Below are 24,667 nucleotides of genomic sequence, written 5' to 3' on the forward strand. Positions count from 1 at the left end.
CTAAATTCCCATAAGCAATTGATTGTATAGCTTTATGTCCACCAACAGACTAACTGCCCATTTCCAATTGATTGTATAGCTGTATGTCCACCAACAGAATAACTGCCCATTTCTAGTTTTTTGTATAACTGTATGTCCACCAACAGACTAACTGCCCATTTCCAATTGATTGTATAGCTGTATGAGTCCACCAACAGACTAACTGCCCATTTGCAATGATTGCATAGCTGTATGTCCACCAACAGACTAACTGCCCATTTCAAATTGATTGTATAGCTGTATGTGTCCACCAACAGACTAACTGCCCATTTCCAGTTGATTGTATAGCTGTATGTCCACCAACAGAATAACTCCCCATTTCCAAATGGTTGAATAGCTGTATTTGTCCTCCAACAGACTAACTGCCCATTAGCAATTAATTGTATAGCTGTATATCCACCAGCAGACTATCTGCCCATAAGCCATTGATTGTATAGCTGTATGTGTCCACAAACATACTAGCTGTCCACTAGCAATTGATTGTATAGCTGTATGTCCACCAACAGACTAACTGCCCATTTCCAGTTGATTGTATAACTGTATGTCCACCAACAGACTAACTGCCCATTTCTAGTTGATTGTTAATTAGTATGTGTCCACCAACAGACTAACTGTTCATTTCCAGTTGATTGTATAACTGTATGTCCACCAACAGACTAACTGCCCATTTAAAATTGATTGTTAATTAGTATGTGTCCACCAACAGACTAACTGCCAATTTCCAGTTGATTGTATAGCTTTATGTCCACCAACAGACTAAATGCCCTTTTGAAATTGATGATATAGCTTTATGTCCATCAACCGACTAACTGCCCATTAGCAATTGATTGTGTAGCTGTGAGTCCACCAGCAGACTAACTGCCCATAAGCAATTGATTGTATAGCTTTGAGTTCACCAACAGACTAACTGCCCATTTGCAATGATTGTTGGTTGACATACAGCGATACAGAATAATTGTCCATTTCCAATTGATTGTATAGCTGTATGTCCACCAACAGACTAACTGCCCATTTCCAATTGATTGCATAGCTGTTGGTCCACCAACAGACTAACTGCCTATTAGCAAATGATTGTATAGCTGTATGTCCAACAGCAGACTAACTGCCCAAAAGCAATTGGTTGTATAGCTGTGTGTCCACCAACAGACTAACTGCCCATTTCCAATTGATTGTATATTTGTATATGTCCACCAACCGACTAACTGACCATTTCCAATTGATTGCATAGCTGTATGTCAACCAACAGACTAACTGCCCATTAGCAATGGATTGTATAGCTGTGAGTCCAACAACAGATTAACTGCCAATTTCCAATTGATTTCATAGCTGTATATCCACTGGCAGACTAACTGCCCATTTGCAATTGATTGTATACATGTATGTAAGCCAACAGACTAACTGCCCATTTCCAATTGAATCTATATTTGTATGTGTCCACCAAGAGACTAACTGCCCATTAGCAATGGATTGTATAGCTTTATCTCCATCAACCGACTAACTGCAGATTACCAATTTATTGTTGGTTGACATACAGCGATACAGACTAATTGTCCATTTCCAACTGATTGTATAGCTGTATGTCCACCAACAGACTAACTGCCCATAAGCAATTGATTGTATAGCTGTGAGTCCACCAACAGACTAACTGCCCATTTTCAATTTATTGTGTAGCTGTATGTCAACCCACAGACTAACTGCCAATTTCCAATTTATTGAATAGCTGAATGTCCACCAACAGACTAGCTGCACATTTGCAATGATTGTTGGTTGACATACAGCGATACAGAATAATTGTCCATTTCCAAATGATTGAATAGCTGTATTTGTCCTCCAACAGACTAACTGCCCATTTCCAATTGATTGTATAGCTGTATATCCACCAGCAGACTATCTGCCCATAAGCCATTGATTGTATAGCTGTATGTGTCCACAAACATACTAGCTGTCCACTAGCAATTGATTGTATAGCTGTATGTCCACCAACAGATTAACTGCCCATTTCCAATTGATTGTATAGCTGTATGTGTCCACCAACAGACTAACTGCCCATTTCCAGTTGATTGTATAACTATATGTCCACCAACAGACTAACTGCTCATTAGCAATTGATTGTTGGTGGACATACAGCGATACAGAATAATTGTCCATTTCCAAACGATTGAATAGCTGTATTTGTCCTCCAACAGACTAACTGCCCATTTCCAATTGATTGCATAACTGTATGTCCACCAATAGACTAACTGCCCATTTCCAATTGATCGTATATTTGTATGTGTCAACCAACAAACTAACTGCCAATGTACAATTGACTGTATAGCTGTATGTCAACCAACAGACTAACTGCCAATTTCCAATTGATTGCATAGCTGAATGTCCACCAACAAAATAACTGCCCATTTCTAGTTGATTGTATAACTGTATGTCCACCAACAGACTAACTGTTCATTTCCAGTTGATTGTATAACTGTATGTCCACCAACAGGCTAACTGTTCATTTCCAGTTGATTGTATAGCTTTATGTCCATCAACCGACTAACTGTACATTATCAATTGATTGTTGGTTGACATACAGCGATACAGACTAATTGTCCATTTCCAACTGATTGTATAGCTGTATGTCCACTAGCAGGCTAACTGCAAATAAAATATTGATTGTATAGCTGTATGTGTCCACCAACAGACAAACTGCCCATTTCCATTTGATTGCATAGCTGTATATCCACCAACAGACTATCTGCCCATTAGCAATTGATTGTATAGATGTATGTGTCCACAAACATACTAGCTGTCCACTAGCAATTGATTGTATAGCTGTATGTCCACCAACAGACTAACTGCCCATTTCCAATTGATTGTATAGCTGTATGTGTCCACCAACAGACTAACTGCCCATTTCCAGTTGATTGTATAACTATATGTCCACCAACAGGCTAACTGCCCATTTCAAATTGATTGTAAATTAGTATGTGTCCACCAACAGACTAACTGCCCATTTCCAGTTGATTGTAGCTGTATGTCCACCAACAGAATAACTCCCCATTTCCAAATGATTGAATGGCTGTATTTGTCCTCCAAGAGACTAACTGCCCATTTCCAATTGATTGTATAGCTGTATGTGTCCACCAACAGACTAACTGCCCATTAGCAATTGATTGTTGGTTGACATACAGCGATACAGAATAATTGTCCATTTCCAATTGATTGTATAGCTGTATGTCCTCCAGCAGACTAACTGCCCATTTCCAATTGATTGTATAGCTGTATGTCCACCAACAGAATAACTGCCAATTTCCAATTGACTGTATATTTGTATGTGTCCACCAACAGACTAACTGCCCATTAGAAATTGATTGTATAGCTGTATATCCACAAGCAGACTAACTTCCCATTTCCAATTGATTGTATATTTGTATGTGTCCACCAACAGACTAACTGCCAATGTACAATTGACTGTATAGCTGTTTGTCAACCAACAGACTAACTGCCAATTTCCAATTGATTGCATAGCTGAATGTCAACCAACAGAATAACTGCCCATTTCTAGTTGATTGTTAATTAGTATGTGTCCACCAACAGACTAACTGTTCATTTCCAGTTGATTGTATAACTGTATTTCCACCAACAGACTAACTGCCCATTTCAAGTTGATTGTATAGCTTTATGTCCACCAACAGACTAAATGCCCTTTTGAAATTGATTATATAGCTTTATGTCCATCAACCGATTAACTGCCCATTAGCAATTGATTGTTGATTGACATACAGCGATACAGACTAATTGTCCATTTCCAATTGATTGTATAGCTGTATGTGTCCACCAACAGACTAACTGCCAATTAGCAATAGATTGTATAGCTGTATGTCCCTTAACAGACTAACAGCCCATTTCCAATTGATTGCATAGCTGTTGGCCCTCCAGCAGACTAATTGCCAATAAGCAATTGATTGTATAGCTTTATGTCCACCAACAGCCTAACTGCCTATTTGAAATGTATTGTATAGCTTTGAGTTCACCAACAGACGAACTGCCCATTAGCAATTGATTGTTGGTTGACATACAGCCTAACTGCCCTTTTCCAATTGATTGCATAGCTGTATGTCCACCAATAGACTAACTGCCCATTTTCAATTTATTGTGTAGCTGTGAGTCCACCAGCAGACTAACTGCCCATAAGCAATTGATTGTATAGCTTTGAGTTCACCAACAGACTAACTGACATTTGTAATGATTGTTGGTTGACATACAGCGATACAGAATAATTGTCCATTTCCAATTGATTGTATAGCTGTATGTCCTCCAGCAGACTAACTGCCCATAAGCAATTGATTGTATAGCTGTATGTGTCCACCAACAGACTAACTGCCAATTAGCAATAGATTGTTTAGCTGTATGTCCACCAACAGACTAACTGCCCATTTCCAATTGATTGCATAGCTGTTGGTCCACCAACAGACTAACTGCCTATTAGCAAATGATTGTATAGCTGTATGTCCAACAGCAGACTAACTGCCCAAAAGCAATTGATTGTTTAGCTGTGTGTCCACCAACAGACGAACTGCCCATTTGCAATGATTGTATAGCTGTATGTCCACCAACAGACTAACTGCCCATTTCCAATTGATTGTATATTTGTATGTGTCCACCAACCGACTAACTGACCATTTCCAATTGATTGCATAGCTGTATGTCAACCAACAGACTAACTGCCCATTTCCAATTGATTGTATATTTGTATGTGTCCACCAACCGACTAACTGACCATTTCCAATTGATTGCATAGCTGTATGTCAACCAACAGACTAACTGCCCATTAGCAATGGATTGTATACCTGTGAGTCCACCAACAGATTAACTGCCAATTTCCAATTGATTTCATAGCTGTATATCCACTGGCAGACTAACTGCCCATTTGCAATTGATTGTATACATGTATGTAAGCCAACAGACTAACTGCCAATTTCCAATTGAATCTATATTTGTATGTGTCCACCAAGAGACTAACTGCCCATTAGCAATGGATTGTTGGTTGACATACAGCGATACAGAATAATTGTCCATTTCCAATTGATTGTATAGCTGTATGTCCTCCAGCAGACTAACTGCCCATAAGCAATTGATTGTATAAGCTGTATGTGTCCACCAACCGACTAACTGACCATTTCCAATCGATTGCATAGCAGTATGTCAACCAACAGACTAACTGCCCATTAGCAATGGATTGTATAGCTGTGAGTCCACCAACAGACTAACTGCCCATTTTCAATTTATTGTGTAGCTGTATGTCAACCAACAGACTAACTGCCAATTTCCAATTGATTGAATAGCTGAATGTCCACCAACAGACTAACTGCCCATTTGCAATTGATCGTATATTTGTATGTGTCAACCAACAAACTAACTGCCAATGTACAATTGACTGTATAGCTGTATGTCAACCAACAGACTAACTGCCAATTTCCAATTGATTGCATAGCTGAATGTCCACCAACAAAATAACTGCCCATTTCTAGTTGATTGTATAACTGTATGTCCACCAACAGACTAACTGTTCATTTCCAGTTGATTGTATAACTGTATGTCCACCAACAGGCTAACTGTTCATTTCCAGTTGATTGTATAGCTTTATGTCCATCAACCGACTAACTGTACATTATCAATTGATTGTTGGTTGACATACAGCGATACAGACTAATTGTCCATTTCCAACTGATTGTATAGCTGTATGTCCACTAGCAGGCTAACTGCAAATAAAATATTGATTGTATAGCTGTATGTGTCCACCAACAGACAAACTGCCCATTTCCATTTGATTGCATAGCTGTATATCCACCAACAGACTATCTGCCCATTAGCAATTGATTGTATAGATGTATGTGTCCACAAACATACTAGCTGTCCACTAGCAATTGATTGTATAGCTGTATGTCCACCAACAGACTAACTGCCCATTTCCAATTGATTGTATAGCTGTATGTGTCCACCAACAGACTAACTGCCCATTTCCAGTTGATTGTATAACTATATGTCCACCAACAGGCTAACTGCCCATTTCAAATTGATTGTAAATTAGTATGTGTCCACCAACAGACTAACTGCCCATTTCCAGTTGATTGTAGCTGTATGTCCACCAACAGAATAACTCCCCATTTCCAAATGATTGAATGGCTGTATTTGTCCTCCAAGAGACTAACTGCCCATTTCCAATTGATTGTATAGCTGTATGTGTCCACCAACAGACTAACTGCCCATTAGCAATTGATTGTTGGTTGACATACAGCGATACAGAATAATTGTCCATTTCCAATTGATTGTATAGCTGTCTGTCCTCCAGCAGACTAACTGCCCATTTCCAATTGATTGTATAGCTGTATGTCCACCAACAGAATAACTGCCAATTTCCAATTGACTGTATATTTGTATGTGTCCACCAACAGACTAACTGCCCATTAGAAATTGATTGTATAGCTGTATATCCACAAGCAGACTAACTTCCCATTTCCAATTGATTGTATATTTGTATGTGTCCACCAACAGACTAACTGCCAATGTACAATTGACTGTATAGCTGTTTGTCAACCAACAGACTAACTGCCAATTTCCAATTGATTGCATAGCTGAATGTCAACCAACAGAATAACTGCCCATTTCTAGTTGATTGTTAATTAGTATGTGTCCACCAACAGACTAACTGTTCATTTCCAGTTGATTGTATAACTGTATTTCCACCAACAGACTAACTGCCCATTTCAAGTTGATTGTATAGCTTTATGTCCACCAACAGACTAAATGCCCTTTTGAAATTGATTATATAGCTTTATGTCCATCAACCGATTAACTGCCCATTAGCAATTGATTGTTGATTGACATACAGCTGATACAGACTAATTGTCCATTTCCAATTGATTGTATAGCTGTATGTGTCCACCAACAGACTAACTGCCAATTAGCAATAGATTGTATAGCTGTATGTCCCTTAACAGACTAACAGCCCATTTCCAATTGATTGCATAGCTGTTGGCCCTCCAGCAGACTAATTGCCAATAAGCAATTGATTGTATAGCTTTATGTCCACCAACAGCCTAACTGCCTATTTGAAATGTATTGTATAGCTTTGAGTTCACCAACAGACGAACTGCCCATTAGCAATTGATTGTTGGTTGACATACAGCCTAACTGCCCTTTTCCAATTGATTGCATAGCTGTATGTCCACCAATAGACTAACTGCCCATTTTCAATTTATTGTGTAGCTGTGAGTCCACCAGCAGACTAACTGCCCATAAGCAATTGATTGTATAGCTTTGAGTTCACCAACAGACTAACTGACATTTGCAATGATTGTTGGTTGACATACAGCGATACAGAATAATTGTCCATTTCCAATTGATTGTATAGCTGTATGTCCTCCAGCAGACTAACTGCCCATAAGCAATTGATTGTATAGCTGTATGTGTCCACCAACAGACTAACTGCCAATTAGCAATAGATTGTTTAGCTGTATGTCCACCAACAGACTAACTGCCCATTTCCAATTGATTGCATAGCTGTTGGTCCACCAACAGACTAACTGCCTATTAGCAAATGATTGTATAGCTGTATGTCCAACAGCAGACTAACTGCCCAAAAGCAATTGATTGTTTAGCTGTGTGTCCACCAACAGACGAACTGCCCATTTGCAATGATTGTATAGCTGTATGTCCACCAACAGACTAACTGCCCATTTCCAATTGATTGTATATTTGTATGTGTCCACCAACCGACTAACTGACCATTTCCAATTGATTGCATAGCTGTATGTCAACCAACAGACTAACTGCCCATTTCCAATTGATTGTATATTTGTATGTGTCCACCAACCGACTAACTGACCATTTCCAATTGATTGCATAGCTGTATGTCAACCAACAGACTAACTGCCCATTAGCAATGGATTGTATACCTGTGAGTCCACCAACAGATTAACTGCCAATTTCCAATTGATTTCATAGCTGTATATCCACTGGCAGACTAACTGCCCATTTGCAATTGATTGTATACATGTATGTAAGCCAACAGACTAACTGCCAATTTCCAATTGAATCTATATTTGTATGTGTCCACCAAGAGACTAACTGCCCATTAGCAATGGATTGTTGGTTGACATACAGCGATACAGAATAATTGTCCATTTCCAATTGATTGTATAGCTGTATGTCCTCCAGCAGACTAACTGCCCATAAGCAATTGATTGTATAAGCTGTATGTGTCCACCAACCGACTAACTGACCATTTCCAATCGATTGCATAGCAGTATGTCAACCAACAGACTAACTGCCCATTAGCAATGGATTGTATAGCTGTGAGTCCACCAACAGACTAACTGCCCATTTTCAATTTATTGTGTAGCTGTATGTCAACCAACAGACTAACTGCCAATTTCCAATTGATTGAATAGCTGAATGTCCACCAACAGACTAACTGCCCATTTGCAATGATTTTTGGTTGACATACAGCAATACAGAATAATTGTCCATTTCCAATTGATTGTATAGCTGTATGTCCTCCAGCAGACTAACTGCCCTTAAGCAATTGATTGTATAGCTGTATGTGTCCACCAACAGACTAACTGCCCATTAGCAATTGGTTGTTGGTTGACATACAGACAAACTGCACATTTCCAATTGATTGCATAAGCAACTGATTGTATACCTGTATGTGTCCACCAACAGACTAACTGACCATTTCAAATTGATTGTTAATTAGTATGTGTCCACCAAGAGACTAACTGCCCATTAGCAATTGGTTGTTGGTTGACATACAGACAAACTGCCCATTTCCAATTGATTGCATAAGCAATTGATTGTATAGCTGTATGTGTCCACCAACAGACTAACTGCCCATTTCCAGTTGATTGTATAGGTTTATGTCCATCAACAAACTAACTGCCGATTACCAATTGATTGTTGGTTGGCATACAGCGATACAGACTAATTGTCCATTTCCAATTGATTGTATAGCTGTATGTCCACCAACATGTATGTCCACCAACAGACTAACTGCCCATTTCCAATTGATTGTATAGCTGTATTTGTCCTTCAACAGACTAACTGCCTATTAGCAAATGATTGTATAGCTGAATGTCCACACACAGACTAACTGCCCATTAGCAATTGATTGTATAGCTGTTTGTCAACCAACAGACTAACTGCCCATTAGCAATTGATTGTATAGCTGTATGTTCACCAGCAGACTAACTGCCCATTTCCAATTGAATGTATAGCTGTATGTCCACTAGCAGACTAACTGCCCATAAAATATTGATTGTATAGCTGTATGTGTCCACCAACAGACTAACTGCCCATGTTCAATTGGTTGTATAGCTGTATGTCCACTAACAGACTAACTGCCCATTTTCAAATTATTGTATAGCTGTATGTCCACCAACAGACTAACTGCCCATTTCCAATTGATTGTATAGCTGTATGTCCACCAACAGACTAACTGCCCAATTCCAATTGATTGTAGAGCTGTATGTCCACCAACAGAATAAATGACCATTTCCATTTGATGGTATAGCTGAATGTGTCCACCAACAGAATAAATGACCATTTCCAGTTGATGGTATAGCTGTATGTCCCCCAACAGACAAACTTCTCATTAGCAATCGATTGTATAGCTTTGTCCATCAACCGACTAACTGCCCAATTCCAATTTATTGTATAGCTGTATTTGTCCTCCAACAGACTTACTTCCCATTTCCAATTCATTGTATAGCTGTAAATCCACCAGTACACTAACTCCCCATGAGCAATTGATTGTATAGCTTTATGTCCACCAACAGACTATCTGCCCAAAAGCAATTGATTGTATACTTGTATTTTCACCAGCAGACTAACTGCCCATAAAATATTGATTGTATAGCTTTATGTCCACCAACAGCCTAACTGCCCATTTGAAATGTATTGTATAGCTTTGAGTTCACCAACAGACTAACTGCCCATTTGCAATGATTGTATAGCTGTATGTCAACCAACAGACTAACTGCCAATGTTCAATTGACTGTATAGCCACCAACAAACTAACTGCCCTTTTCCAATTGATTGTATAGTTGTATGTCAACCAACAGACTAACTGCCAATTTCCAATTGATTGCATAGCTGAATGTCCACCAACAGAATAACTGCCCATTTCTAGTTTATTTTATAACTGTATGTCCACCAACAGACTAACTGCCCATTTAAAACTGATTGTAAATTAGTATGTGTCCACCAACAGACTAACTGCCCATTTCCTGTTGATTGTATAGCTGTATGTCCTCCAACAGACTAACTGCCCATAAAAAATGTATTGTATAGATGTATGTGACCACCAATAGACTAACTGCCCATTAGCAATTGATTGTATAGCTGTATGTGTCCACCAACAGACTAACTGCCCATTAGCAATTGATTGTATAGCTTTATGTGTCCACTAACAGACTAACTGCCCATTTTCAAATTATTGTATAGCTATATGTCCACCAACAGACTAACTGCCCATTTCCAATTGATTGTATAGCTGTATGTCCACTAACAGACTAACTGCCCATTTCCAAATGATTGTATAGCCTTGTGTACACCAACAGACTAACTGCCCATTTGAAATTGATTGTAGAGCTGTATGTCCACCAACAGAATAAATGACCATTTCCAATTGATGGTATAGCTGTATGTGTCCACCAACAGAGTAACTGCCCATTTCCAGTTGATTGTATAGCTGTATGTCCCCCAACAAACTAACTGCTCATTAGCAATAGATTGTATAGCTTTATGTCCATCAACCGACTAATTGCCAATTTGCAATTGATTGTATGTTTACATACAGCGATACAGACTAATTGTCCATTTCCAATTGATTGTATAGCTGTATGTGTCCACCAACAGACTAACTGCCCATTTCCAATGGATTGTATAGCTGTACGTCCTCCAGCAGATTAACTGCCCATAAGCAATTGATTTTATAGCTGTATGTCCACTAACAGACTAACTGTTAAGACATTGTGGAAGTAGACACAGGACGAGGATCTAAATGCAGCTAGGGTTATTAAAATAAAAGGGCAACACAAAAATAACATGAACAAAAGGAAACATCCACGATTGGAAAAGGTAAACAAAACACGAAAGGCAAACAAAGGGTTAACATAACACAGAAGGCATACACGGGAATAACTGTGGTGAAAACAACGACGGAAACATGGGAAACCGGCATCTACATACAACAAAGACCGACAGGGGAAAGGAGGAACAAACAGGGTTAAATACACAAACACAATGAAGACTAAACGAGACACAGGTGAGAACAATGAAGAGTGCAGGCAGTGAGAGAGGCCAGGGATTGTGGGAATTGTAGTTTTACACACGGACAGTGAGACTCAGGGCGGACAACAGGGAAAACGTGACATGGAACGGGATCGGTGACGGGTGAAACGGAAGACACGGAGCAGACAACACGGAAATATGACATAAACGTGATGGGTGAAACAGAGAACATAGGGCAGACAACACAGGAACGTGACATAGCCCCCCCTCAAAAGGACCGGATTCCAGACGGTCCTAAGAAAAGGAATAGAAAAAATAAACAAAGGTTCAAGGAGAGGGGGTTTGGACAAGGGGGAAAACAGACAGACCAAAGGGGCCACAAGGGACACAAAGACAGACTAAGGCGGCACAAGGGACACAGAGACAGACCAAGGAGGCACAAGGGACACAGAGACAGACTAAGGAGGCACAAGGGACAATTAGGCAGTCCATGGGGGAAAAAGGGGCAATTAGGCAGTCCACGGGGGAACAAGGGGCAATTAGGCAGTCCACGGGGGCACAAGGAGCAATTAGGCAGTCCACGGGGGCACAAGGGGCAATTAGGCAGTCCACGGGGGCACAAGGGGCAATTAGGCAGTACTCGGGGGCACAGAGAGCAGACAGGCAGACTAGGGAGGCCGAGAGGGCAAGCAAGCAGTCTCTGGGGATGTGTGAAGGGAACCGGGTCAGGTGGCCTGGGGGGCGTCCACAGGGTAGAGACGGGCTTAGGAGGCCAGGGAGGTATCGACCGAGCAGGGACAAGTTTAGGTGGTCTGGGAGGCGGCCACAATTTGGGGACAGGTTTGGGTGGCCCGGGAGCTGGCCACAAGGCAGGGGCCGATTCAGGGGGCCTGGGAGGTGGCCACAGGACTGAGGCCGGTTTAGATGGCCCAGGAGCTGGCCACAGTACAGAGGCCGGTTTAGGTGGCCTGGGAGGAGGAGTGGCCCCTGGGGAAGCTGGCGGAGCCGCGTGAGGCGGAGCCAAGGAGGACTTCTGAGGCGGAGCATTCGAAGACTTGGGTGGCGACGCCGAAGGAGGCCTAGGCAGGGCCGCAGAAGACCCTGGAGGCGGAGCCGTGGGAGGCGATTGCGTAGAAGGCTCAGAAGGTGGAGCTGAGGGAGCCACTGGAGGCGGAGTCGAGGGAGGCTCAGGAGGTGGAGCTGAAGGAGGCTCTGGAGGTGGAACCGAGGGAGGCCCCGGAAGCCAAGCCGAGGCAGGCCCAGGAGGCGGAGCCGAGGGAGGTGGCGCCGTGGGAGGTTTCTGAGGCGAAGACCTGGTAGGCTCTGTAATCTCTGGGGGAAGAGCCGTAGGAGGCTCTGGGGGTGGAGCCCTGGGTGGCTCGAGAGGTGGAGCCCTGGGTGGCGGAGCTCTGGAAGGCTCGAGAGGCTTACGAGGCGGAGCCCTGGAAGGCTCGAGACGCTTGAGGCGGAGCCCTGGGTGGCTCGAGAGGCGGAGCCCTGGAAGGCTCGGGGGCGGAGCCCTGGAAGGCTCGAGATGCTTGAGAGGCGGAGCCCTGGGTGGCTCGAGAGGTGGAGCCCAGGAAGGCTTGTGGGGCGGAGCCCTGGAAGGCTCGAGAGGTGGAGCCCAGGAAGGCTCGGGGGGGCGGAGCCCTGGAAGGCTTGGGGGGCTTAAGAGGCGGAGCCCTGGAAGGCTCGAGAGGCTTGAGAGGCGGAGTCCTGGAAGTCTCGAGAGGCGGAGTCCTGGGAGGCTCGTGAGGAGGAGCCCTGGAAGAATCGAGGGACTTGAGAGGCGGAGCCCTAGGAGGCTCGAGAAGTTTGAGAGGCGGAGCCCTAGGAGGCTCGAGAGGATGAGCCCTGGAAGACTCGAGAAACTGGAGAGGCGGAGCCCTGGGAGGCTCGGGAGAAGGAGCCCTGCAAGACTCGAGAGACTTGGGAGGCGGAGCTCTGGAAGGCTCGGGAGGAGGAGCCCTGGAAGACTCGAGAGACTTGGGAGGCGGAGCCTTGGAAGGCTCGAGGGGTGCTGGCTCTTGGACGGTCCTGGCTACTGGCGCTGGCCCTTGGATGGTCATGGCTACTGGCGTTGGCCCTGGGACGGTCATGGCTACTGGCGCTGGCTCTTGGACGGTCAAGGCTGCTGGCGCTGGCTCTTGGATGGTCATGGCTACTGGCACTGGGACAGGGATGGTCGAGGCTACAGGCGCTGGCTCAGGGACGGTCGAGGCTACAGGCGCTGGCTCACTGACCTCTGGGGTGACAGGCACTGGCTGGTTGACCGTGGCTGACGAGGGCTCAGGCTCGCAGACCGGGACAGGCGTTGGCTCTGGCTCGCAGACCGGGGCAGGCGTTGACTGGAGAGCGGAGGTTTTCCTTCTCCTCCTCCTCCGGGCGGAGGAAGTTGGCAGCGCTGGCTCATCGATCTGGGTAGGCAAGGGCTCAAGCTCGACAGCCGGAATCACGAGGGGTGGTTCCTTGGGCGTGAGTTTCCTCAGAACGAGGCTCACGTACTCCCTCCACGGTAACCCAACCCAGTAGATGGACTTCAGGCTGTCGTCGTCGAGCCCGGTGTGGATGGCGACCGTGGAGAAGAGTCGTGAGTACTCGCGGACGGGGAGATTTGCCAGGGGCAGTTCGAGGAAAAACGCTGCTAGATCCATTTGGCGGTTCGGTCTTTCTGTTAAGACGTTGTGGAAGTAGACACAGGACGAGGATCTAAATGCAGCTAGGTTTATTAAAATAAAAGGGCAACACAAAATAACATGAACAAAAGGAAACATCCACGATGGGAAAAGGTACACAAATCACGAAAGGCAAACAAAGGGTTAACATAACATGGAAGGCATACACGGGGATAACTGTGGCGAAAACAATGACGGAAACATGGGAAACCGGCATCTACATACAACAAAGACCAACAGGGGAAAGGAGGAACAAACAGGGTTAAATACACAAACACAATGAAGACTAAACGAGACACAGGTGAGAACAATGAAGAGTGCAGTCAGTGAGAGAGGCCAGGGATTGTGGGAATTGTAGTTTTACTCACGGACAGTGAGACTCAGGGCAGACAACAGGGAAAAAGTGACAAGGAACGGGATCGGTGACGGGTGAAACGGAAGACATGGAGCAGACAAAAACGGAAACATGACATAAACGTGATGGGTGAAACAGAGAACATAGGGCAGACAACACAGGAACGTGACACTAACTGCCAATTTCCAATTGATTGTATAGCTGTTGGTCCACCAGCAGACTAACTGCCCATTTTCAATTGATTGTACAGTGGTTTGTGTCCACAAACAGACTAACTGCCCTATTTTCAATTGATTGTATAGCTGTATGTCCACCAACAGACTAACTGCCCATTAGCAATTGATTGTATAGCTGTTTCTCCACCAGCAGACTAACTGCCCATAAGCAATTGATTCAATAGCTGTATGTAAGCTAACAGACTAACTGCCCATTAGCAATTGATTGTACAGCGGTATGTGTCCACAAACAGACTAACTACCCATTAGAAATTGATTGTACAGCGGTATGTGTCCACCTACAGACAAATTGCCAGTTTCCAATTGATTGTATAGCTGTATGTGTCCACAAGCAGACTTACTGCCCATTAGCAATTGATTGTATAGCTGTATGATTTTACCAACAGGATAACTGCCCATTTCAAATAGATTGCATAGCTGTATGTTACCAACAGACTAACAGCCCATTTCCAATTGATTGTATAGCTGTATGTGCTCCAGCAGACTAACTGCCCATTTTCAATTTATTGTATAGCTGTGAGTCCACCAACAGACTAACTACCAATTTCCAATTGATTGCATAGCTGTATATCAACCAGCAGACTAACTGCTCATTAGCAATTGATTGTATAGCGGTATGTGTCGACCAGCATACTAACTGCCCATTAGCAATTGATTGTATAGTGGTATGTGTCTACCAACAGACAAACTGCCCATTTCCAATTGATCGTATAGCTGTATGTGTCGAAGAACAGACTAACTGCCCATAAGCAATTGATTGTATAGCTGTTTGTCCACCAGCAGACTAACTACCCATTAGCAATTGATTGTATAGCTGTATGTGTCTACCAACATACTAACTGCCCTTTCCAATTGATTGTATAGCTGTATGTCCCCAACAGACTACCTGCCCATTAGCAATGGATTGTTTAGCTTTATGTCCATCAACCAACTAACTGCCCATTAGCAATTGATTGTTGGTTGACATACAGCGATACAGACTAATTGTCCATTTCTAATTGATTGTATAGCTGTATGTCCACCAACAGTCTAACTGCCCATTTCCAATTCATTGTATAGCTGTATATGTCCACCAACAGACTAACTGCCCATTTCCAGTTGACTGTATAAATATGTCCACCAACAGACTAACTGCCCATTTCCAATTGATTGCATAGCTGTATGTCCACCAACAGACTAACTTCCAATTAGCAATTTATTGTATAGCTGTTTGTCCACCAGCAGACTAACTGCCCATAAGCAATTGATTGTATAGCTGTATGTGTCCACCTACAGACAAACTGCCAGTTTCCAATTGATTGTATAGCTGTATGTGTCCACCAACATACTAACTGCCCATTAGCAATTGATTGTATAGCTGTATGATTTTACCAACAGACTAACAGCCCATTTCCAATTGATTGCATAGCTGTATGTTACCAACAGACTAACAGCCCATTTCCAATTGATTGTATAGCTGTATGTGCTCCAGCAGACTAACTGCCCATTTTCAATTTATTGTATAGCTGTGAGTCCACCAACAGACTAACTACCAATTTCCAATTGATTGCATAGCTGTATATCAACCAGCAGACTAACTGCTCATTAGCAATTGATTGTATAGCGGTATGTGTCGACCAGCATACTAACTGCCCATTAGCAATTGATTGTATAGTGGTATGTGTCTACCAACAGACAAACTGCCCTTTCCAATTGATCGTATAGCTGTATGTGTCGAAGAACAGACTAACTGCCCATAAGCAATTGATTGTATAGCTGTTTGTCCACCAGCAGACTAACCACCCATTAGCAATTGATTGTATAGCGGTATGTGTCTACCAACATACTAACTGCCCTTTCCAATTGATTGTATAGCTGTATGTCCCCCAACAGACTACCTGCCCATTAGCAATGGATTGTTTAGCTTTATGTCCATCAACCAACTAACTGCCCATTAGCAATTGATTGTTGGTTGACATACAGCGATACAGACTAATTGTCCATTTCTAATTGATTGTATAGCTGTATGTCCACCAACAGTCTAACTGCCCATTTCCAATTCATTGTATAGCTGTATATGTCCACCAACAGACTAACTGCCCATTTCCAGTTGATTGTATAAATATGTCCACCAACAGACTAACTGCCCATTTCCAATTGATTGCATAGCTGTATGTCCACCAACAGACTAACTTCCAATTAGCAATTTATTGTATAGCTGTTTGTCCACCAGCAGACTAACTGCCCATAAGCAATTGATTGTATAGCTGTATGTGTCCACCTACAGACAAACTGCCAGTTTCCAATTGATTGTATAGCTGTATGTGTCCACCAACATACTAACTGCCCATTAGCAATTGATTGTATAGCTGTATGATTTTACCAACAGACTAACAGCCCATTTCCAATTGATTGTATAGCTGTATGTCCACTAACAGACTAACTGCCCATTTTCAATTTATTGTATAGCTGTGAGTCCACTAACAGACTAACTACCAATTTCCAATTGATTGCATAGTTTTATATCCACCAGCAGACTAATGTCACAATCATAAGGCGGAAGCAAGAATGCAAGTAACTCCTTTTAATGAGAGGTCAGAATACACAAAACAGTGTAGGCTGGTGAAGAGTGGAGGAGTGAATCCTGTGCAGGTGAATATCCAGATGAGACGAACCAGGATAGATAGCGGACAGACATACGAAGGACAAACACTGAGGCCACCAAACCAACGATCTGACAAAGAGAGGAGATTGTGATGAGTATATATGCATATGAGTGAATAGGCAGCAGCTGGTGCAGGGAATGAGATCAGCTGGCACGCTGATCAATGGAACGAGCGGTAACGCCCACTAACACACGCTCACACACACAGAACAACAATAAAACGGGACATGAAGGAAAAAGCGAATTCATGAATCGTGACAACTAACTGCTCATTTGCAATTGATTGTATAGCTGTATGTAAGCCAACAGACTAACTGTCCATTTGCAATTGATTGTATAGCTGTATGTCCACAAGCAGACTAACTGCCCATATGCAATTGATTGTATAGCTGTATGTTCACCAACAGACTAACTGTCCATTAGCAATTGATTGTTGGTTGACAAAGCGATACAGACTAATTGTCCATTTCCAATTGATTGTATAGCTGTATGTCCACCAACAGACTAACTGCCCATTTCCAGTTGATTGTATAACTGTCCACAAGCACACTAACTGCCCATAAGCAATTGATAGTATATTTGTATGTGTCCACTAACAGACTAACTGCCCATTTCCAATTGATTGCATAGCTGTTTGTCCATCAGCAGACTAACTGCCCATAAGCAATTGATTGTATATTTGTATGTTTCCACCAACAGTCTAACTGGCCATTTCCAATTGATTGCATAGCTGTATGTCAACCAACAGGCTAACTGCCCACTAGAATTGATTGTATCGATGGTAGTAGTTTGAACTGAATTGGATTGGGGTTGACTTGGCTGTCCACTCCAGCCTCATGAACCAACATTTATATGGCGTATCGAGGCGGAATTATTATTTACATCTTAGCACTCCTGCTGCTTTAGCTCCGTTGCTGCTGGCTTGGTCGAGCTGGTGGTGTTGCGCAGGGAAGCGCTGTTGTCTTTGCCCAGCTGAGTCATCAAGCTGTATATCAAAATATCCTGAGCAATGGAACGGCTAACTTACCAACTACTGTCCGGCCACTCTCTAGGATGAAATCTTCAAGCCCAAACTACAAGCTAACCAGCTACCTGCTAATCACGATCTTACTGGCAGGTGACGATCATTCAAATCCTGGACCAGTTTGCAAAGTTGAACGAAAGCCATTTTTTTCGGATAGCGCTACACCTCAGCTTGTAAACGCCACTGAACTGCATCATGGAAGTGACAATCGATCTGTAAGTCCGATCGCAACTCCACAAAACACTATTCTTAACTTGAATGGCTGTAAAGAACATTTAAATAGAGTGACGACTAAAAGAAAGTTTGAACTTTTTCAACCAGTAAACCAGTCTAAAGTATTGTGGGATAAAAGACTAAAACCCAAAGGCCTGCTCGGCGGACATTTGAATATAAGAAGTATTGTATCAAAGACAGAGCAAATTGAGGGTCTGCTGATGGATTCTAATTTGGACTTTTTTTTCCTCTCTGAATCATGGCTAACTGAGTTATCACCAAAGACTGCTTTTGCTGTACAGGGTTCTCTTACGAGAGGTTCTCTCGTATTGCGTAAGCTAGCTTACGCTACGGGAAAGATTCATCTTTTCTGAGATATTGAAGCCAAAAAATTATCCTTAATTTTTGTATCCATTGTCAACGCAGTGCGGCAGCTGCAGACCTTGAGCGAGCTAGCTAGCGAGCTCATAGGTTGCTCTGCTGCAACTGCTGCAGCCTATAGACGAGCTTGGGCGAACTCGCATCCAATGAGAGGCGTCCGCGCGCTCACTGCAACAAAGCCCGCCAAAATGGGCGTGACTAGAGCGCATATAAGCGTAGTTCGTAGGCTGGAACCCTGATTTTCATCTCTTCAGCGAAGCTCTTCGCATCTCTGAACTGGAAGCTGCGTCGCCGTTTGAGGGGCATCAAGCAAGCGTGGACAGCGCTCGAAGAAGCCGGCCGTCTTCGCCACCTTCAGCCGTCCTGCGAGCTACGCCATCCGGCGACGTATCCTTTTAAAGCAAGCTAGTTCTTATGAACTTCACAAAAGAGTACGAGTGTCTTTTTAAAGATGTCTCGCTCCACTTGCGCCTCATGCTGCGCCCTCTCAGCACCGGAGACCGCCACGTCATCTGGCGCTCTCTGCCTGGGACTGGGGCATGCAGAGCTCGCCCTCGCTGAAGGCGGATGCGATCTCTGCGAGGAGCTTCGATGTCGACCCTGCGGGCTCGACTCGAGCGCTCAGGACCGAAGCCGCAGCGCCGCCTTCCATTCAGCCGCGCAGTAAAAGCGCCGCTCTCAAAGGCTGCCGGAACCAGTGGTAGAAGCGATTGCCTCGCCGGAGCCCCTCCCTCGAGCATCGCCTTCACCCTCCCCGCCCACTCGGGACGCGCAGTTGCCGCCGAGCGGCTGCTCTGCTGCCATCTCGGACGAAGAAGGATAAGGGCTGTTCCATCATTGCTTCGGACAGCGAGGAGTGGTCAGGCTCACACGCCTCCTCCTCGGCCCAGGAATCCAGCAGGACCCGCGCCGGAGTCGAAGGGGAACTAACGCCTCCTCACACAGGCCGTCGACCGCCTCGGGCTCGAGTGGTCACCGCCCCCTGAACAGGCTCCCAACAGACTCCACGCCGCACCATTGCCCGCCCTCCGCGAGATGGCGGTCTAAGCTGGTGCTCCCGTCTAAGGCCTGCAGAACTACTTCCGCCTGTGTTGGCCGCGCATATACCGCCGCCGGCCAAGCCGCATCTGCTCTGCATTCCATGGCCGTCTTACAGACAGAGGCTGTTTCAGATCTGAATCTCTTTCTGCCTCATCGCGCTAGCTCCTCTGCAGGCCGCCCACGTGACCAGCCTCCTGCACGAGCCTCTTCACAGCGCCCAGCTCAACAAGCCAGACTTCTCAGCGTCGACAGGGCGGCTGCCCTCGATCGCGCTCAGACAGCCGCCCCCCTGCGGGCCTCGGCCTAAGATTGTACTGAAACCTGAGCAACCGAAGTCCTCCTAGCGTTGTTGAGAAAACGACGGCTCAGTCCCGCCACGGCCGGACCACCGTCAAAGCTTAGCCCCTGTCAGTCCCCTTCTCTCAGGCTACTGCAGTGGTGGATTCAGCAGCCAACAAGCCGGTGATACTACCCGTTTGCCTGCACTCAAACGCCATTTTCACGGCGACCCAAAGAAATCTTGTAAAGAGTAAACATGCCTTATGTGTAGAAAATGTGCCCACAATCCAGTGCTCACCCCTACACACAAGCATTACACATCCCGTGTCCCTATCAGAGCACACTCACATAAGCGGTTACGACCCGCTCGAGTGTTAGAGTTAATAAGCGCCCACGAGCCCGTCGCGCGCCTCCTCCTCTGCCCGCTCTGTCACACGGCCAGCTGTATGTAAGTCCTGTACGCCCCTTGTCAGTCCCCTTCTCTCAGGCTACTGCAGTGGTGGATTCAGCAGCCAACAAGCCGGTGATATTACCCGCTTGCCTGCACTCAAACGCCGTTTCCACGGCGTCCAAAATAAAGCCTTATGTGTAGAAAATGTGCCCACGATTCAGTGTTCACCCCTACACACAAGCATTACACGTCCCGTGTCCCTATCAGAGCACACTCACATAAAGCGGTTACGACCCGCTCGAGTGTTAGGGTTAATAAACGCACCCACGAATCCGTGCGGCGCCCATTCTCTGGCCGCTCTGTCACACGACCAGCCTTATGTGTAGAAAATGTGCCTACGATCTAGTGTTCACCTCTACACACAAGCATTACACGTTCCGTGTCCCCATCAGAGCACACTCAAAAGCGGTTACTGAACCACTCGAGTGTTAGAGTCAATAAATGCGCTCACGAATACGTGCGCGCACCCATTCTCTGCCCGCTCTGTCACACGGCCAGCAAACACTTCTCTGTATGTAAGTCCCGTGCCCGTGGCTATGCTTGCGCATCACTTAACAGACGTGACTCTTTCCCCATTCACCTCAATCGGGAAGTCGCTCACAGAACAGCCTGTCCATGCTGTCTGCGAGCAGTCCAGCATAAGCACAGTAAGCGCGCTCACGCATTCTGTTCAGCGCGCTGTGTGCGGCAATCAGAGCGATTTGGCCATTCACCCTCTGACATTACAATATCCGAATGGGTGTTAAGCACAATAAAACAGGGCTATTTGCTACAGTTCGATCGCCGTCCTCCTTGCTTCAGAGCGCGGCTCGAAACTACTTTGAACACGGAAGCAGCGTGCATGCTTCGTTCAGAAATAGCAAACCTTCTGTGCAAAAGGGCCATAGAGAGTGCCGCCTCCCTGAGCGAGTCGGGGTTTTACAGCCGTTAATTTCTTGTCCCCAAGAAAGACGGCGGCCTCAGACCAATATTAGATCTCAGGGTTTTGAACAAAGCGCTTGCAAAAAGACCGTTCAAAATGCTTACAATCAGCAAACTCCTCGCGCATGTGCGCCAGGGGACTGGTTTATTTCTCTCGATCTGAAAAATGCATACTTTCAGATTCAGATAAATCCCGTCACAGGCCATTGTTAAGATTCGCCTCGACGGCCAGGTTTATCAATACACCGTCCTTACGTTCGGCCTGTCCTTAGCACCCCGTACTTTCACGAAGTGCATGGACGCGGCGCTCGCACCCCTGCGGAGTCAGGGTTTGCGAATTCTGAACTATTTGGACGATTGGCTGATTTTGGCACAATCACATACGGAGCTTCTGTCTCACAGGACAGTTCTCCTCAGTCATCTGAACAGTTTGGGCCTTGCAGTCAATTGGACCAAGAGCTCACTACAAAAGCCCAGTCAGGCAATTTCCTTCCTTGGAATAGAACTAGACTCAGTGGCAATGACGGCTCGCTTATCTACACAGCGCGCGCCGTGTGCAGCGACTAGCCGCGTCATTTCAGATGAACAGCCTCACACCTCTGAAGAAATTTCAGAGAGTGCTAGGCTACATGGCCTCAGCCGCAGCAGTACTTCAGCTGGGTTTACTGCACATGCGCCCGCTTCAGCATTGGCTAAACACCGGCGTCTCGCCGGGCTTGGGCCACAGGCCGCCAGCCCATCAAGGTGACTCAGACCTGTATTTCAGCTCTGCAGCCCTGGACAGTGGCCGAATGGTATCAGCGGGAGTGACAATGGGAGCTGTATCTCGCCGAAAAGTCATCTCGACAGACGCATCCAACACGGGTTGGGGCGCGGTCTGCGAGGGCTCTCCGGTTTTCGGCCTATGGTCAGTTCAGGAAAAGCTCCTTCACATAAACTGTCTGGAAATGATAGCGGTCGAGTATGCGCTCGTGCGCTTTCTCCCGGTCATTCAGGGTCACCACGTCCTGGTCCGTTCGGACATCAGATCTGTGGTATCCTACCTAAACCGTCAGGGCGGTGTCAGATCCAGGAACCTCTTCCATCTGACGAAACGCATACTGAGTTGGTCCCAGTGCCACCTGCGCTCGCTGAGGGCGACGCACGTGCCAGGCCACCTGAACGACGGCCCGGACAGACTGTCCAGAGACAATATTCCCCAGGGGAATGGTCCCTGCACGCTCAAACAGTCCAGACGTTATGGCACCTATTCGGCAGAGCGGAGATAGACCTCTTTGCGTCCAAAGAGAACTCTCACTGCCCAATATTTTTCTCGAAGCGAGGACGTGCTGGCCCAGGACTGGCCCAGACGCCCGCTTTACGCCTTCCCTCCCGTCTCGCTATTGCCACAGGTAATGCAGAGGATCAGGAAACGCGTCACTCGGTGCTCCTCATAGCCCCGCGTTGGGAGAATCAGACATGGTTCCCGGAGCTTACGCAGCTGTCACTGACAGCGCCGTGGCCCATCCCAGTGAGAGCAGATTTCCTCTCAAGCTCGCGGCACAATTTGGCATCCCCACCCAGAGCTGGGCGCTGCATGCGTGGGTGATCAACGACTACCCGTCGCTCTGCCAGAAGGAGTAATAAACACCATCATACACGCTAGAGCCCCTTCCACGAGAAGACTCTATGCGTCAAAATGGTCTGTGTTCTCAAAATGGTGCACCGACCGAGACCTGGACCCGCGGACATGTGGGGTGTCGTCGCTGCTCAGTATTTCTACAAGAGCTGCTGGATAAGGGCAGATCCCCATCCACGCTCAAAGTGTATGTGGCTGCCGTTGTGGCGTTCGCTGAACCCCTGCACGGCCAGTCATGGGGTAAAAACGAGCTGGTCATCCGCTTCCTCAGGGGAGCTAGAAGGATGAACCCCCGCGCCCCCATCGGTTCCTATCTGGGATCTTTCTATAGTTCTCGAAACTATGAAAGCCCCCTTTCGAACCACTTCAATCCGTGGATTTGAAATACCTTTCACTCAAAACCGTTTTTCTGACTGCCCTGTCATCAGTCAAACGTGTGGGAGACCTTCACGCGCTGTCTGTCAGCGCTGCGTGTCTTGAGTTTGGACCAAGTGACTCCAAGGTCATTTTAAAGCCTAGACACGGCTATGTTCCCAAGGTGATCGGTACTCCTTTCAGAGCACAGGTCATTTCCCTATCGGCGCTGCCAGCACCCGTTAGCGAACGCGACGCCAATCTCCTTTGCCCGGTCAGAGCACTGAGATTGTATACTGCGTGCTCCGCCGCTTTCAGACGCTCTGAGCAGCTTTTCGTTTCGTTCGGAGGGCGCACCAAAGGTCTGGCCGCCTCGAAACAGACACTATCTAGATGGATAGTGGGACGCTATTGCTGCTACATACGCGTCAAAAGACCTGCCATGCCCGTTGGGCATTAGGGCTCACTCCACTAGAGGCATGGCATCCTCGTGGGCATGGTCCAGCGGGATTTCCATTCACGACATATGTGTGGCAGCGGGATGGACTTCCCCCTCCACCTTTGTCAGATTTTACAATATGGAAGTGCCCGCTCTGCAGGCAAAACTACTAGTGGTTTAACACGCTACAGCTCCCCTGGTGAGCTGCACTGATGGGACACATTCCACACAGACCGGCACCGCCGCTCTGTCGTTCCCTTCCCACTATGTGCTTGTGTATTACACAATCAATGACCCGCATTCTTGCCGGACAAATATTATTTCCCCACTCATAAGGGCTCCCACGGGTCCCCCTTAATTCCCTGGGGCTCATACAGTGGATGCTTGGCACGCACGGCGTTGACAATGGGTTCCCGTAGCGTAAGCTAGCTTACGTAATACGAGAGAACCTCTCGTGAAGAGAACGTATCGGTTACCTAACGTAACCTCGGTTCTCTCTAGATGAGGGAACGAGTATTGCGTAGCCGTGCTCGCGCCACGCAGCGACTTTTCGCTTCAGTCAATGAAAACCAGGGTTCCAGCCTACTGAACTACGCTTATATGCACTCTAGTCACGCCCATTTTGGCGGGCTTTGTTGCAGTGAGCGCTGGACGCCTCTCATTGGATGCGAGTTCGCCCAAGCTCGTCTATAGGCTGCAGCAGTTGCCGCAGAGCAACCTATG

The sequence above is a fragment of the Xyrauchen texanus genome, chromosome 36 (genome assembly GCF_025860055.1).
Source record: "Xyrauchen texanus isolate HMW12.3.18 chromosome 36, RBS_HiC_50CHRs, whole genome shotgun sequence".
Lineage (NCBI taxonomy): Eukaryota > Metazoa > Chordata > Actinopteri > Cypriniformes > Catostomidae > Xyrauchen > Xyrauchen texanus.